Here is a 14985-nt window from a genome sequence, read left to right as displayed (position 1 = left end):
TTATTTGGCATCTGAGTGACCTCCCCTTTGAAACGAATAAAGCTGTTGACTAATATCTGAACTATCAGTATAGACCTTCTGCCTCTGTAAAATAAGGAGGTTTCTGTATCCTGTGTTTTTGAAAGATGAAGAAACTGTTGTTGGCTTTTCCCAGCCAATAAAATTGTAAACAAATTAGTTTACCTTACTTCAAACAAATCATAGATTTCCAGTACTGATGGTTTACTTCTCCTTAGGCTGAAATTACCCTGCGCAGCCACTTATTTCCTGCTTTCCTCCTGCTTTTTGCATTCAAATTCTTGAGATGTCCATTTTAGAGCCTCAGCCATTTTGTACTTTGAGTTACCAACTCTCAATTCTCAAGCCTCTCCCAAAAGAAGCAATTTAAAGTCTACCTACTGCTTCCTCCCCTCACCTTCCCTCCTACACGATCTCCATCTCATCTTTGATGCAGCAAACATTTATTTTTCCTTAGATTTTATTGAGCTGTAAATTATATGTTGTTCCCTTCACAGCACTTTGAGGAAATAAAACTGACAAACTAAGCTGCACAAGAGGATGAGCTAGAAAAGAAGTGAACTGAAAATAGGGAAAAAACCTCAGAATTATTAAATAAAAGTGCTGAAGAATTACAGTGGAATTCAGTTTCCAGACACGATGGAGATATGTGGGTTTGCCATTTTAATGCATACACTTAGAGGTGGTGATGGCTTTCAGGACAGGAATGGGGCAACAAGGCTTAAAACATTCATTACATAAACAAGATTCTCCCTCTCTCTCAGTGGTGTTTCAGCTCACTCTTTCTCCTGCTCTTGTTTTTCCTTCATCATGACCCTTTTCTGTCCCTTTTTTCCCTTTCTTATGTATCTTGACATTCAGGTATAGACCAGTATAGTAGCTGTCACAGGCTGGTTGTTTATAATGAGCTCATCAATGCAGTGTGTTACAAATAGCCTTTCAGCTAAGCCTACAGAAATAGGTGTTACTCTTCGTCTTTTGTAAGAGGAAACAAAGGTACATTTTATTTTCATGATACCTGAGGTCCTATATTGCATAAACCTCCTAAACATCAGCTTTTGCTATAAAATGGCTCATTTCTAAAATGCATTCAGAACTAAATACGACCTTACCGCTTGGTATAAAGTACATAAACACAGCTTGCTTTTTATTCCTCTGATGATCAAATACTGTAATTTTGACATAGCAATAGTTCTACTCTATTCAATTAAATTCTCACTGTAGGTAATGGTTGGAAGACCAAGCCAAATGAGTTCATGTGCGTTCGTTTGTGAACTGTGACGCCAGGAGTGCGTTGCAGTGAGGATCAATTTTAATCACAATAATTGATCTGTACCCTTAGTCATTCCTAATGTCAGTCACACATGCGGTGGAAAAGAAAGTAAATGTTCAAAAGTTCGGGGGATAGAACATTAGAACAAGTAAATCTAGGTATGATACAAACACTACTGAGAACTTTAAAGCTGTGGAAAACACTGTTGTAATTAAAATGCAGTTTTCTTAGCAGATGCCAAGTAAAAGCAATACAAGGATTTGACTCACATTGTACTTAAAGTCTACACATAACAGAAAGAAATTAAAGACATTATAGAATGTTGGATATTGGCGAGGCAATGCCTTTATGCATCTCTGAAGCAAAAGCGGTTGGCTGCAGAAGGGTGAATGACGTTAGCTGTCAGGGTGGGCCAGGCAGCTTGGCCTCCTCGGTCTTTCCTGATGGAGGAGCACTGGCACAGGAACGTGCACGCGTTGCCCGCTCTCTACTTTGCTCTTCTACTTGCAGCAATATTCATTATAGCAGATGGACTCTGAAACAGAGAAATTACTGATGGCCCGAAACGTTGGCAACACACCAGATTTCCATTGCAAATGGTTGGCAACTGTGATGAGTCAAATTCAAAGAGTTAACGACAAATTGCAATTAGTCCTGTTTCAGAATAGAGAGAAAATGGCAAAACGTAGGTCTACACACTCTCTGTACTTGGGTAAGCACAGATGTTCTGGCTGTAGGGGGCCATGTAACTGGATGTAAAAAGGTTTGTTAATCTGGGCAATCTTTTGTACCACATACTGTGTGATTATAAATCACAAAATAAGGATTTCCATGATTCAATACAATCACTGTTAATATAAGGCAGCAACAGGAGGCAGTGATGTTGCCAGTGATGGTGACTTAATATGAATATTGCTTCATTCAGTACTGAAGTACTGGTTCTTCTTTCATGGAGATACTTCTGTAATATTTTGACTTAGAAGATGCCACTGTAAGAATTTCTGTTCCACAGAAGATTCACCAAAAATTGTTCTAATTTAAAGTGAATACCAGAAATTACAAAATTTTCCATGGAAAGGGTAGTCCAACAATTCATGTTTTATAAAAAGCTCATTTTCTGTTGGTTTTTATTATTATTATTATTATTATTAAATATATATTTTTATATATTTCAAAAACTTCCTCTTAGTCCTGTTTCATGCTCTTAAAACATTGTAGACTTTCTTGATGAGGGAAACACAACACCAAAAGCACCCTGAAGCAGGGACGTGCCTGCAGCCAGCTGGCTTCCCTTTTGCATGCATGGAGAAGAGAGGAAGGGTGACCCCGTAACGTGGAGAGGAGGCAGCTGCGTGCCCTGCGTAGCTGAGCCGTCCCGGGTGATCCTCAAGAGCAGAAAGCGGTGTAGGCTGAGAGGTGCCTGGAGGTGCTCTGTCACTCAGTCTTGGCCTTTTCTGCGCCAGCTGAAGTAGAGTGGAAGGAGGCAGAACTGAAAATAACAAATTTGGGAACAAGAGAACTTTCTGTGCTCTATGAGTCAAATCGATCATGCAGCAGAGTTTTATTTTGTCACAGCTGGTATTAATTTAATAACAAGCTGTGTAAATTTAACCAGAAGACCCTGGTGTACATAGCATCCCTGCTAAATAAGCAAATAACCACCCAAATCCCTGGACTGCTGTTTAGCAATTCTTCTAGAAGACCGTGCCATTGACAGACCTGGTGACAACAAATAGCGCTTTTTTCACATGACACACTGTAAATACTTTCACATTTTCACCCATAATTCACATGCAACCGAACTATATTTTTGTGGCTGAAGAACAAATTACAAAATTGCAATCAGGAGACTACAAATGTAAAGATTTTGTGCACGTAAGATTTTAGTCCTTCAAGCCTGCAAAAATCACCAGTAAATAGATCCAGCCTGACCATTGCTCGAGTACTTTTCCCTCTGGGGTGTGCCCAGCAGCCCCTGTGGGAGCCTGTGTGGGCTCTGTGATCTCTGGCTTTTCCTGAGACATCCACCTCCTTCTCACGGCACCCTTCATTGCTGTGAAGCAATAGCACAATGGGACGTGGCCTCAAGTTGCACCAGGGGAGGTTTAGATTGCATATTAGGAAAAATTTCTTCACTAAAAGGCTTGTCAAGCATTGGGATAGGCTGCTCAGGGACGTGGTGGAGTCACAATCCCTGGAGGTATTTACAAGACGTGTAGATGTGGCACTTAGGGACATGGTTTAGTGGTGGATTTGGCAGTGCTGGGTTGGACTCAATGATCTTAAAGGTCTTTTCCATCCTGAACAATTTGATGATTCTATGATTCTATCAGCACTAAGAAACAAGAATTGATCTACTTATCTACTTATACTGCCCAGCATGTGCTTTTATAGATAAGTTTAAAGATGTTATCTTTAACGCAGGGCTAGAAGCAGCAAATGAGTACTTGGGCTGTTAATGTCCAGTGATTTCCTATCGCTTCAATAATTCATAGAGGCGACACTTCAGGGTGGGGAATACAGGGAACATGCTTACGGCAGACGCTAAAGCAGCACCTTGTGTTAGTGGTTCAGAGGTGCCTGGTGTCCCTTCCCAACACCCTTCTGTGCCAGCCTCTCCCTTTTTCCTTCTGGCTCTCCTTTGAAATGTCACCCTCTCCTTCAAAGTTTAATGGGAAGAAAACTTCTTCCAGTATAGGCATTCTTTATATGAAGTAGCAGAGGGATTTCTCCTGTCTCTTTGGAGAACAATGAAGGAAAACTGGAAAGTAAAAGCTCTGTAACTGGACATGCTGTTTAGGTATTCAGACCTAGCCTGCCAGGATCTGAAAAGCAGGCACAAAAGAATCAGTTCAATAAAACCATTTAACTCTCCAATACGGGCCTTAATTATGTGATACTCTACCTCTGAGGTCCACCAGAGCAATGCACTTGATTTGTAAATGAAAACAGGTCACTAAGAATTGGTGTATATCTAAGCTAGATCTTTTTGAAAGTCAGTAGTACAGTTAAAACCAAAGGACTCTACATCACTTGGGTGATTTCTTTTTATATATAAATTTTGTTCCTGCTCTATTACCATGAGTTTACTGAATAAGCTTCATTTCCAGCTTATCTCTGCCAGTAGCACTGACACAACCTTCTACTGAGCTATCACGGTTGTGTTCTGTAATGGGATGTTGATAGCCAATTTAAAATAAGGACATGGGGTTTCACTCAAATCAAAAACAGATTGAAGAAAATAGACTGCTAGTTCTGGAAAAGATCTGAAAGTTGATTTTTTCCTCAAAATGCTTCATTTCTTTTCTTAAATAGATTAATATTTAGACTTTGAAAATACTCTGTCAACCACCGAACAAATGAGAAGACTGCGACAGATTTAAGGAGAGAAAATTAAACTCAGTTAATGTGAGGGGGAAGTGATTTTTCTTTTGGAAAAAGATGAGAGGAGATAGGCAGTTAAAAGAACCTGCACAGAAATAAAAAATAAAAAAGTGTCTATTTAAAAAAATGAATGCTTCTTTCAAGAATAGATCAGTACAATACCCAGTAATGGCCCCACCAGCTTAACAGGTTTTGCAGCTGTGGTTAAATTCAGTCATTGCCTTGGAGTAAGAAAAGGACCTCCAAAGGCTTGTGGAGACTGCAGGACACAAAACCTTTTATCTGGGATAGCATATTTTTTCAAATGAAAAAGATTTTATGTCCTTGCTTTACATTTTTGCATTTAATTTTGGGGCACTTTTGAGAAATAATCATACCCAATACTTTCAGGGTGTGTCTGTGTGTGTGTCCCTTTTTTCACAGCCAAAACTATGATTTCCCAGCTAGCTGTTTCCTCTGCAAGGCAAATGACACTGTAGAGCTGGGCTGACTAAATTAGTCAAAAGTTTTTGAAGCTTCAGTAATTTTTAATCTGTAATTATTAGCTTGGAGGGGGGTTGTGGGGGAGTGGAAGGGGGGGAGAATGTTATGTATTTCTAAAATCAGTTTTAAAACAGCTGAAATTGATTGCCTTAAAAAAATAGCCATTGGTTTTGCAGCAGAAGTGTGATTGATGGAGCAGAGGGTAAACTGGGAGAAGACCCTAAGATCCTTCAGGACCGGTTTTTTGAAAGTAGTGATTTCCTCAGCAACTAGTGACTGCAAAAGCCCAGAAACTTCCATTAGTGCCATCTCCAGACCCAGGTCCATAAGCTCCTGTTGAGGTTGGTAGATGCCCTGTATAGTACAGGTTTTCTCACATAACACATTCCACACTTTGTTCTTTGGGGGTAGGCAGCCTTTCCACATCCATGTGGCACTACTGCTACCCTGGACACCTGGCAGCAGCAGGACAAGCAGCAGTTCACATCAGTGGAGGCATCGTACGTGCAAGCTGGGTGTGTTACAGGACCTGTCTGTGCATCCAGGAGCCCGTCCTGCCAGGCTGGATCTGCTGCGAGGTGATCTGTACTTGACAGGATGCCTCTCCATCCCGTGCTTGGCGGATCTGATTATTCGAGCGTGGGACAGAGAGCACCATTCATGGTTTATTTTGCTTGTACTCGCCCAGACCTTACCATTACAAATAGGGTTTGTAATCATGGGGAGAGACCTCTAATCAGAGCTGTGCTCAGTGCCTCTCTCATCCTTGAGGCAGCCTTGATGCCATCGTAATGGAAAGAATAAACCAACAGAATCCAGCTTGCATAAGCTTTTGATCCTTTCTTTCATCAGCCTTTCTGTTTTTAACTCCCTGGTAGAGGAAAATACCTATATGAAAAGAAACAAAGTGTACTTTGACGATGTCAGCACAACTGGTGTTAATATTAGTGGTTCTTTCCTGCATAATCAAATGCTGAGGTTTCAAACAATGCTAGAGGTTTCTAACCATGCACACGCCAGAAATCCCAAGCCTTCATTTTGCAGATTTACGATAAACATAGCACCATTTAGTTGGACTCTTTTATGTAACTGAAATGTTTTCTTGCTCTACAGGTGAAAACCAATACCTGGTGGTAGTAAAAAACAAATTTATTTTTATATAAAAAGTTATGCACCAAATGGTGTTTACTGGTAGTTTTTGAAGAACAGCTTTTAAAACCTTAAATTCAAGTGATTCCTAACCAATACTCCAGCTTTCTACGAGGTGTTTTCTGGTGGTCATCTGGTTTCTAGCTGGAAGGCTGTACCAAGGGTAAACACCACACTCAACAGATGATTACTTTGTTCCTCTGGGGGAGCATGGAGGTGTTACAGGGCTGTGACTAGTGAGGTGAATACAAGAGCAGGATTTAGCAAAGTAGGTGCCCCCCCATGCCTCTCAACGAGCCAGTGCAACTAAGAAAACCATTTCTCAGTGGCCTGAGGATGATGTTGTTGTATTAGTAGAAAACTTGTGTTACGATTGTGCCTCTTGAGCTTTAGGGGGGTTGTTCGGACTCTCTGAGCTACTAAACCTGCTATTTTGAGAAGTCAAACAGGTATTTCACATGATGTAGCTCACATCGTCTACCTTCAGCTCCTTTGCTGAAAGTAATTTTCTTCCAAAGGAGTTTGTGTTTTTGCAAGAGTTTCTGAAAGCATGGAGGTGAAAGCAATATAAGAACAAATGAACAAATATGCCCCTCACATCCACCAGAGCACAATATTTTGCTCAGGAACTGCTGGGGGCACGTGGTGCTATCACAGTTCTGACTGAGCAGTAATGCTTCACACAATCTCTGCTTAATGAAACAACCCAGGTCAGCCTGGCTTGTGCCAGGACCTCCTAAAATTCCTCACAGATGGCATGATAGCTTCATCATTATGAGTAGCCTTTTCCATTAGAAATAAGCATTATTACTTACTGGTCAGTTAATAAGTTTTTTTACTGATCCCAGCATTCCATCACAGCCTCTTCCGTACGATCTTCCTGCTTATTACGGGAAGCTGCAGATTTCTGTTATGTGCAGACAGCGACTGGTGGGGATCAATGAAAAGCATGAATCTTTACCGATAATTCAAATAAGAACATCCTAAACCAACCCGGCAGCTCCCCATAAAGCGATCGCTGTGTGATCAGTCTCAGAAATCATATAGGAATTCTTACAGTGAAAGGATAGAGCATCTGGACTTTTTTCCCCTCTCAAGCTCTTTAAATTTTGATGGTTGGATTCTTTCTTGCTGGGTGAAGCAATAAACCTATTTTACAGTTCTGTCAGCTTCACTGCAACAGGTTGCAGCCTGTAAGAAAAGAGCTGTGAAAGTTGCCTGCAAATGGTAACAGATCTCTCTCTCCTTTCTGCAGAGTGCAATATATTACAGATTTGGAGGCCTTGGTGGGCGTGAAGCCCTGCTTAGATATCTCAGTTTGGGAAAAGACCAGAGAGGGCGAGGGAAGAGAAGGGCATAGCCTGACTTGTGCTACAGCTGCTCCATCCTGCAGCAAAAAGTTCCCCATTGAGCTGGAGATAGCTCCAGCTATCCCCTGCCGCTTTGGGCTATGAATTAACGTTTGCTGTCCTTTTACCCCAGTGCCAATTTTAAAAGATCCAAGCTGTCCAAGAGGTAACTCTCCAGGGAGTTACATAGGGGCTGGTCTCAGTGCAAGAGGTCTCCCGAGTTCCCTGGTCCTCTCACGTTCAAGGAGGAGACAGCACGTGGCTCAGAAAGAGGTTTGGTGTATCCTTGCAGGGACAGCACTAATTTTGTGCAGGGAGGAAGAGAAGACCCTTTCATTTCCTTGTCACCTGCAGCAGGGAAAAGCCAGTGGGAAGCAAGAGGCCAAGAAGAGCCTCCCTCGCACCCTCTTCTTCCAGCTTCCCCGGCAGAGCAGCAGGACACAGCAGATGTGATCCTTCCTGCTCCCTGCTGTACCTTTTTGATCTCAGCAGAAACTACTACAACTTCTCCCAGATCTGGGGCTGAGCTGGCAGCTGCCTTGTCCTGCAAGGAGTCCTGCCACAGCTGGCACTGGCCCCGCTGCTGTTGGCACGGCAGCTCTGGTGCCAGGAGGAGCTGGCAGCTCACGAGTTAGGGTGCTGTGACGGGGTACCGCCAGGAAGCCCGTGTGACAGCTCTCTTGCTCCATGGGTTGAGGGAGTTTTGCTACCAGGCCTGCCTGTGCTTTACTGGGTATTTAAAAGATGTTTTCTCAATCCTAATCAAAACAAATCTTTACTTTCTGTACAGTATTTGCCAGAATGGTTTATTCTCTAAAGGAATCACTTTTCCTCTGTATTTGTCATTCTTTTTAATTGCTGCAATATTGCACAACATAATAAATAAAAATATCAGGCTTCAATGCAGATCTTTTCATGCAAAGCTTGTGAAAGGATTCTTTGTAGCACATGAATACTACTGAAGAGCCTTGCTGCTTTGCTAAGCCATTTCGCTGTTAAAAATACCAGGAAATCTGATCTAAGCTTTTTCCACTTTGCAAATGTGGAAACAACTAACGTTGTTACTGTCTGCCCTGGGTGACTCATGTGCTGCTGGCGTCACGCACCGGAGCAGCAGCCGTGCTCTGAAGTCAGCGCGTGCAGCCCAGCTGCGTGTCTGTCACCTCCAAGTGCTGGCCGCCTGCTCCAGCACGGCGCAGTCCCTGGGGCACCAGTGCCATCGTCACCCACGGCCTCTGCTCCAGGGCCGGGGACAGGCACAGTGAGCCCCCAGCCTCGGCCCTGCTGCTCTGCTGCCGCCGGGACAGCTGGGAAGGGCCATCTCGGTCTCTCTCTCCTTCCCGCAGAGTAGCAGTTGGGACATGCATTGCTCAGGTGGGAGCAGATCTTGCTCCGAGCCATCTTCTAAATCAGTAAATGCTTCCTTCCTTGCCCTTCACTCCCTGCGATTTCTTCCATGCCCTCTATACCCTCTGCCTGCTTCTACTGCTGCCTGCTTCCACAGGTGCCCTTTGGGGCTGCACTGTTCTCCTTCTCTGTCCCTCTTCTTGAAAGAAAAGTTTAAGAGGCTGCTTGACTCCAGAGCCATAAGCCCACAGTGCTTCAGCAGTCATGGTCCCCGAGGCATTTTTACAAGACCTTTGGTCTTGTTCCTGATCTTTGTGCCAGGAGACAAAGGCTGAGACGGTATGACATCCTGTGGTGCCCGCACATCTTTTTTTTTTTTTTTTTTTTTTTAAGAGAAAATGTGGATAATTTGAATTTATAGCCAATTAACGCTGTTATGGCAGAACCAATGAATTGAGCACACAAGAAATCTACAGCAAGATGTGCAGCCAGGCGGGCCCACATTCGGGGACTGAGGTGCGTGGGTGAGGTTGCAGACTGCTCCCCAGCGCAGAAGCAGCTGCCATGGAGGGTTGCAGCACTGCTGTGCTTCATGCCACGCTCTCATGAGGGGTGTGAAGGACACGGCTCCAGGGGGGCTGGAAAAGCCCCACAGCAGGAGATTCCCTGGGTCTGACGGTGACCAGCAGAAATGTCATGATGTACTTTGAGTACTGATGCAGGAAGGCATTTCAGTAGCTTCTCTGCTGATCTACAGTATTTAGGTAGGATTTCGTTTGCATCCCTCAGGTGCTCCAGAGTGCCCTACACACACAATCAAATTATTTGAGCTTTACTAGGAAAGAAGATTGGATTAGCAGTGAAGCAAGCCAGATCAGGTTATACATTTCTGTGCAGTTTTATTTTCTTTGTACCACCACAGTGATGTGTATATATGGGCATATATGTAAAAACACCAGCATTTGCCATACAGAGAGATTTTGTTATAACGACCACACATTTCTTAAGTGTAAATAAAGATTTTTTATTTGAGATCTGATAAAGGAGTCATTGCTGAAAGGCACATACAGAGCTTGTCTTTCCTTCTGACAGGACAGTCAAGAAATCGCATTTTTCTGAGCTTCCCAGCTGGCTGTCAGTGACAAATTACTGCTTGTTTCCATTTAGCTCAGCTTCAGCTGGTCTGAATATATTCTGTTTGCAAGTGCCCTGAGATTAGTTCAAGTTGCTCCAGACTTCAGTGTGCTGACGTTGGAGGAGATAAACAGAAGTAATTTGCTGATTCACCATAACAATTTTCATAAAATATGAGTCAGGGTTTTCTTCTTACATGTAATGATGAAATTAGGTTAGCATGCTTTGCTGAGCACTTAGCTCTACTATGTGCGTTCCCAGTAGCATCTAATGTTCCTACAATGTATTTTTGGAAGTATAACTAGATTTATGATGCCACATCTCTGGTTTCTCTTGGCTTCCCAATAAACTGACATTCACCACTCTGTGTCTTGAATTAGAAGTCTCTTCTTCACTCCATTACACAGTCATGATACCGAATGGATTTTCTTCAGCCTCTCACCTGTTGGACTATTAGATATCCATTTAATTTCTATGCTTATGTGAGCTTCTTCAAAACTGGGCAGCTGGAGCAAAGTTTGCTGAATGTCCCAGAATCCACCTCAAATTGCAGAGTAGGGAGACCCTTCTTTCATCTTGGAGCAGGGTCTTCTTTGCATCCCTTTCACATGGCACCTTGTACATGCATTATGCCTTCAATGTGTCTCATGGTGTGTCAGCTGTCGAAACGGCAAACCTTCCTCTCCTTATAATTCTGATGGTGCCTTTCTAGTTTCCCACAGTTAAAGAAGCTGTTTTGAATTGAAGTATTTACTGTAGAAAATTACATCAGCATTTAAATAGATTTCCTGGGGAAATGCCTTAATGGTCATTTTTATAGCTTATTTTGAGCTTTTAAAGTTTTTCTTCTCTGGCCAAAAGTCAAGAAATTATTTCAAATAGACCAGAGCTTGAGCATCGGTACAGGAAAAGAGCTAATTCTGACTCATCTCATGGGTTTGATTGTTTTTATTCTAAGTACCAATGGCAGAAGAAAAAGTGAATTGCATTCTGTCTTCAGAGAGACATTTTTGGAAAAATTAAAACGTTCTCCATTTCTAGGTTCAGGGAACACATAAACTTAACAAGCCTCTTCACATTTAAGAGTAAAACTTCATAAAAGGTAGCAGGAGCTATAAAAACTCTGTCCTCAGTGGACTTCTCTCCTTCCACTTCCTTTAAGAGAAATTTGCACATCAAATAGTTTACAGTACTTTTACTCAGTAAGGTCCAGTTTTCCCACTATGGCTATTAAATTGAAAAAACAGGCAGAGATGGTATAAATTCCTTCTGAAATCTGGCTGAGTGCTCAGTCCAGGGTCCTTGGTGATGAGAGGAAGAGCATATAGTGCTCTGACTGTCATATGTGCAGTCTGCTGGCCTCACCCTGGCAGGCTGGAAAGGAAAATGTCTTACAGTTGTGTTTCTCTTTTTGTGTGTGCATGCAAAAGTGAATGCCTAGTTAACCTGGAAAGTCCACTTTCACAGACACAGACACACACAGAGACACAGACACAGACAGACAGACAGACACACACACAGAGACACAGACAGACACAGACACACACACACTCTTGTTGACTCCAAAAAATATGCTTAAAATTAAGGCCATGGGAATTTTTTTTTCTCAGACAATTTCCTTTGAGACAGAATATGCATCATTCATGACATGAAATTCTGGAATTTTGGAAGGAAAACATAGTCCTGTGATGGAATTTTCCAAAGGTAAAGATGATTTTCTTCCACCTCACTGAACTGCAGAGCGGAGAGCTAAGTGCGCAGGGTATCTCAGATCTAAATACATGTGAGAAGTGTGGAAGCGTAGATCAGGATCTGACCTTTACAGTTTCAGACTCTGTAATCTTCAACATTTTGCAACTGCCTTTATTGCTATTGCAGTCTGAACTTGTTCTGCACATCACAATCCCTATGAAATTTGATAAAATCTGAAAGTAAGGCTGGACCCCATTGTCACAGTTGAGGATTTAGGTGCTGTTATTCTGGAAAAACGTGACCTTGCATTAGATTATCCACGACTTGTTGTGGACCTTGAGTTTTGCATTCATAAAACCTGATACAGGGCATAGTTCCAAGCCTCTCTGAAAAATTGGCTGTGCTTCTAAAATTTCATTCAGCAAGAAATCAGTGCTGTGCATCACTGGTCAAAAGATGACTAAGCTCTGGTTATAAATGATGTAAATGATAAGGATTTACAGCTAGATTTTCTCATTTTTTACTCTTGTGGAGTAATACCTTGCTTCTTAACCAATGAATCGGAAATAAGCAAATCTTTAAACTAGGTGTTTGCTCAAAAGCTTTGCTGACAAGAAATGTATTTATGTATATGTTAAGTGCCTTCTTGAGTTAGGGCCAAAGTAGGAGGAGGCAGCACCCATGCTTTAGAGAGCGTTTCCTGTACATCACATTGGCAGAAGACACCTGGCCTCAGAGGTTACTTTTAACATCCTCATTACCAAAACAAACAAAGTGCTCTGGGTGAAATCCCAGCTTTACTGAACTCAGCAGCAGAAGTCCCAGCAACCTCAGTGGCCCCAGGTTGTCATCATACAGACGTCTTTCTCCTTCATTCAGTGTCCTGACACTTTTCAACTTGAAGAATATACTGCTGCCAGCCCAGTGATCATGTCCCTGGCCTGCCTGCCTGTGGCCATTCACAGCAGCCTGGTGACATCACGATGGCACAATATTTACATCCGCCTCTCTGAAAATGCGCAGAGGTAAAGGCACAAATCCAAGAAAATCCAGCTCTCCCTGCCTGACATCGATTTATGTAGGTTCATCGGCCATTGAACATAAGTTTTTCGGTGTTTACTAAACGCGATTCCCTTACCCAGCCATACCATGGTGCTGGCAATTACCTAGTGATATAGAGTGAAGAAAAAAAGAACGACACGTAGTTTTTACTTAGCAATTCACTGTTTTCAAAGTGCAGTAGGACCATTAACTAATTAATTTGTCCAATTAATCATTCAATAGCTACATGCAATGGCTGGGCAGAGCTGTGGGCTTTGTCCTGGCACCAGCTGAGCATGTACAACCCGTCCAGTTCATCTCTCTGGCAGCGTGCTGCTTGTTCAGCGCCACCGGCCTCCAGCTCAGCTACGGTGGCCCAGAAACAGGCAACTGGAAAATACAGTTATTGTAGAGGAGAATTGGTTTGTGTTTGGAGTTTATGAGGATTTTTAAGTTACAAAAGTCTCATTACCTTTTTTTCCCCCTATTCTGACAACTAGGAATATAAGTTAATACAGTAATAAACAATAAAGAACTAATAAACTAGTAAAATAATATAAATTAATTTAAACACTTTTCACAACTAGGAACACAAAATAACATTAACTAACATGGCGTCTATGACATAAAATGAAGTCGGCTCATGAGTGGGATTCTTTAATTGTGAAGTGCTTTGTAATTCCTGCAATTGCTCTTACCACTAGGTCCATAAAACTGTTTTCAAGTTAAAAGAAACATTGAAGAATGTTTTAAGGGTCCTAAAGAATAACAGCTGGTTTGGGGATTTTTATCTTAAACAAGGGTCGTATTTCATTGCTGTGGTTTCTTTTGAGATAAAAGGTTAAAATCTTGCTTTGGCGTAATCCCCAAGAGCCAGTCTAGAAGTATCTGGGTGCTGTAAGTTAAAGTACAGACACGGCTATTTAAGGTTATTATACATATTTGCCTATGATAAAATGCAGCTTAAAATACTTCCATAACCTTTTTTTGTCAAAGTATGCTCATTGTTATGAGTCACTGAGTACTAAATCTACACTTTTTTCAAAAATAATCATGGCTTACCCATTTGGCATCATTTCTAAGAACAGTAAAGTAAATTATCTCTCATTTTAGTTCCGTGTGGTGGCAAAAAGCAAACTTTGACACCGTACAACAGCAAATACAAGGTATGTAGTATTACAGTGGCACGGAAATGACCAAAACCAGCACAAATGCCACAACCTCACCCTGTGCAGGGTTTTATTCCATCTAGCCAGTTAAATAATTGATCAAAGATAATACATTTTAGAAGCCTGCAGCAGTGGGGAAGCCTGGTGTTCTAAACCTTGGCAACTTCAGGTCGTCTTGCTGCACTTGTATCTAATGTGTGTGTATATATATATATATATATATATATATATATAGGCACAGTGTATCTATAGCCAGGTGAGGGGCTGACCTCAGCTGAGCCTTCCTGTTGTGCCTGTGACAGAAATAGTGAGGCCAAAGCCTTACGGATCCCAAAATCAAACAAGTTTTGTCCTGACGTTTCTTGGGGTGTTAATGAACGGCGAAATGGGGCACCACAGACCTTCCTCACCGGGGTGCGGGGGGTGCCGGGGCCCCTGCGGCGCTGCTGGCCGGGGGCTCTGGCGCTGCTGCCGGGGAGCAGGCAGTGGGCCGAGGGCCGGTGCAGGGCCCCGAGGGAGCAGGCGGTGGGCCCCGGGGGAGCAGGCGGTGGGCCTCCGGCCGAGGGCCGGTGCTGGGCCCCGGGGTCTCCGGCCCCGCTGCCGGGGAGCGGGCGGTGGGCTGAGGGCCAGTGCTGGGCCCCGGGGGGGCCCATCCCGCTGGCAGGGCAGAGCCGGCCGGTCGATGCGACCCCGCAGGGCCCGAGCCACCCGCGGGAACCCGCCAAACACAGCGTTCCCCCGCCGCCGGTGCCCCCGGCCTGCCCCGGCCTGCCCCGGCCTCCCCGCGGCGCGGCCCCCGGTGGGCGGCGGGCAGGGGGCGGCGGGGACGGGGCGGCCCCGGGGCCTCCCTGCGGCGCGGCCGCCCCCGTGAGGCGGCGGGCGGGAGCGCGGGCGGCGGGAGCCCCGGCGGCCCCTCCTCGGGTGCGTGACGCGCGTTGCCATGGCC

The sequence above is a fragment of the Falco naumanni genome, chromosome 14, assembly GCF_017639655.2.
Source record: "Falco naumanni isolate bFalNau1 chromosome 14, bFalNau1.pat, whole genome shotgun sequence".
Lineage (NCBI taxonomy): Eukaryota > Metazoa > Chordata > Aves > Falconiformes > Falconidae > Falco > Falco naumanni.
The sequence above is the reverse complement of the archived record's forward strand: the minus strand, read 5'-3'. Positions refer to the sequence as shown.